The sequence below is a fragment of the Suncus etruscus genome, chromosome 14 (genome assembly GCF_024139225.1).
Source record: "Suncus etruscus isolate mSunEtr1 chromosome 14, mSunEtr1.pri.cur, whole genome shotgun sequence".
NCBI classification, from domain to species: domain Eukaryota; kingdom Metazoa; phylum Chordata; class Mammalia; order Eulipotyphla; family Soricidae; genus Suncus; species Suncus etruscus.
Genome location: NC_064861.1, coordinates 41250374 through 41253704, shown reverse-complemented (window position 1 = coordinate 41253704; position 3331 = coordinate 41250374). Strand labels below are relative to the sequence as shown.

At 36.0% G+C, this 3331-nt stretch overlaps 1 non-coding gene across 1 annotated transcript; it reads left to right on the top strand.

The window, feature by feature from the left end:
- Positions 1-2891: 2891 nt before the first annotated feature.
- Positions 2892-3024, top strand: LOC126028778 (small nucleolar RNA SNORA51). Its single transcript, XR_007502492.1, has one exon. It is a non-coding gene; the product is annotated as a small nucleolar RNA SNORA51 (small nucleolar RNA).
- Positions 3025-3331: the final 307 nt, after the last annotated feature.

Below are 3331 nucleotides of genomic sequence, written 5' to 3'. Positions count from 1 at the left end.
CTGCCCTCCCATATGAATGATAGTTTTGCTGGGTATTGGACCCTGGGTTGGAAATTTCTTTCACTCAGTCGTTTAAATACGTCATTCCACTGTCTTCTTGCTTGAATTATTTCAAATGGGAGATCTGGTTTGATTCTTATGTCCTTTCCTTTGTACTTGAGGTTTTTTTTCTCCCTTATTGCTTTCAGGAGTTCCTCTTTCTCTTTGTTTTTCGCCATTTGGATTATTATGTGTCTTGGTGTGAGTTTATTAGGGTCTATTTTATTAGGGACTCTCTTGACTTCTTGGATTTGTCCTAAATTGTCTTTCCAGAGGGTGGGAAAGTTCTCTGTTATTATCTCCCTGACTACTTGTTCTTCCCCCTTCCCTATTTCTTCCCCTTCTGGTATACCCACAATTCTTAGATTGTTTCTTTTGTCCTTGTTCATTAAATATTGGATTTTTCCTTCCAGTGCTTTGCCTTTTATTTCTTTGTTGGTTTCTTGATCATTTTTATATTGCAGTTTTCCTTCGAGTTCATCGATGTGCTTCTCCAACTCTGTGGTTCTACTCGTAAGGCTTGTTATTTTGTCTTTTAAATCCTTCACTTCTTTTTGTATGGAATCTCTCATGTTCTTTAACATTTCTTCTTTAATTTGGCTGAGTCGTTCGTCCATGAATTTCTTATACTCGGTTGCTAGGGTTTCTTTCATTTGTTTTAGTAATTCTTGCATTTCCTTCCTCATGACCGCTTTTAGGTCTTCTTCCCCTGGATCTGTGCGTTTTGGTGGACTTGGAAACTTGATAGGGCTTGTCATGGTGTCTTCAGTTATAAGACATAAGTTATAAGTTATAAAGTATCTCCTTACCTAACTTGAAACTATACTATAAAGCCATAGTAATAAAAACAGCATGGTACTGGAACAGAGACAGGACCTCAGACCAGTGGATTAGAACAGAATTCCCAGACATAAACCCCCAGATATATAGCCAGCTAATATTTGATAAAAGAGGCAAGAATATGAAATGGAACAAAGAAAGCCTATTCAACAAATGGTGTTGGTACAACTGGAAACTCATATGCACGAAAGTGAAAATCGACCCATATCTCACTCCTTATACAAAAGTCAACTCAAAATGGATCAAAGATCTGGAAATCAGACCTGAATCTATAAAGTTTATCAAGAATAAAATAGGCAGAACACTCGAAGACCTTTATATCAAAAGGGTCTTTGAGAATGGAGCACCAATGGCAAAAACGTTAGCATCAACTATAAACAAATGGGACTATATCAAACTAAAAAGCTTCTGCATGGCAAAAGAAACCCTACTTAATGCAAGAAGACAGCTAACAGAATGGGAAAAAATCTTTTCACTTGATATATCAGATAAAGGGCTGATATCTAGAACATACAAAGCGCTCAGAAACCTGAGCCCTTCAAAACCAAACGAAGCCATAAAAAAATGGGGAGACGAAATGAATAGACATTTCTCTGAGGAAGAGAGAAGGATGGCCAACAAACACATGAAAACATGCTCACCTTTGCTCATCATCAGGGAGATCCAAATCAAGACAACAATGAGATACCACCTCACACCAGTGAGGTTGGCTCACATCAAAAATAATGGGAACAACCTTTGTTGGAGAGGATGTGGTATGAAAGGAACTCTCATTCGTTGCTGGTGGGAATGCCCCTTGGTCCAACATCTATGGAGAAAAGTCTGGAGAGTGCTCAAAGAACTTAGAATTGAGCTGCCATTTGACCCAGCAATTGCTCTCCTAGGCATATATCCCCAAGATGGAAGGACATTCATTCCAAAATACATATGCACCCCACTATTTATTGCAGCACTCAGTATAATAGCCAAATCTTGGAACCAACCTCGATGTCCAACAACAGATGAATGGATCATTAAGATGTGGTACATATATACAATGGAATATTACATGGCAGTTAGAAATGATACAATCACAGACTTTGCAGCAACGTGGATGGACCTAGATCATGTTATGTTAAACGAAGTAAGTCAGAAGACAAAAGAAAAACACAGAATGGTAGCACTATTCTGAAACACCTAGAACACATAAAAAACAAAAAAAATGACATTGAAGAAGCATAACTGCTAGAACCACAAAGAAAGACTTCATAAACTCCATTCCCTGATCTGCACAGCCACCAAGATCTTTAGAAACAGGTCTGATTTTACCATCCAAGATAAAGTAGAAGTCTTCCACATACCACGAAAGCAGCAAGAGGAGAATAAATGATCTATTTTTTTTTTGACGTCTTTATTTTGGTGTGGAGATTACGGTTGATGTCTCCAATATTATTTTATTTTATTTTGTTTTGTCTTTCTCTTTCTTTTTTGCACTTGAGTATGATTTGATTTCAGAACTGAGATTATTGTGTGGTGCCTGTCTTTATTGCTGTGGTGCTTATCAGTTATTTAATTCGATATTTTTTTATTTTTATTTTTTTTTGTATTGTTGTGGTATTTTAATTACTTTTTTCACATCCTCTCTCAAACTGAGGTTGGAAGCCTCTAGACAGGATTTTGCCTATTTTCAGCATATTTGATTTTTGATTGAGAAGAGGACATATTAGGTGATGGGTATTCCCCTGATTCAATGTGAATATGTACCCAAAATACTACAGTGAAAGATATGTAAGCCATTATGAAAAAAAAATTGTGTTTTTAATCAGAAATTTTCTTTGACTTACATGTATTATTATTATATCAATTATATTATATGTTATGTTATGTCACTATATTATGTTATATTAGTTTACCTCATTATGTTAATCAATTTTGTCCTTTAAATGAATTCTTACTTTAAAAAAAAACAAAAAAAAAAACAACTTTAGTTTGCTCTGAAGAAAAAAAAATAAAATAAATAACAGATAAGATAAGGCCTCCCAAATCTTACCACAGGCTGTGTTCTTTACACTGGCTGTATAGAAAGAGGAGGTACAGTAAAGGCACCCCATATACACCTCAACACAGGCCCCTTGCTGGGTATGTATTGTGAATTGGGGGACAAAAAAAAAACTCTCAGTAAATGAGAATGAAAGGAACCTTTCTCAATATAGTTAAGACCATCTACCACAAGGCAATGGCAAATATCATCCTAAATAGTGAAAAACTAAAAGCCTTCCCTCTAAATTCTGGTACAAGACAAGGCTGTCCTCTCTCACCATTCCTCTTCAACATAGTACTGGAAGTACTTGCTATAATGATTAGGGAAGAAAAAGATATCAAGGGCATCCAGATAGGAAAGGAAGAAGTCAAGCTCTCACTGTTTGCAGATGACATGATACTATAGTTAGAAAACCCTACAGACTACCAAATA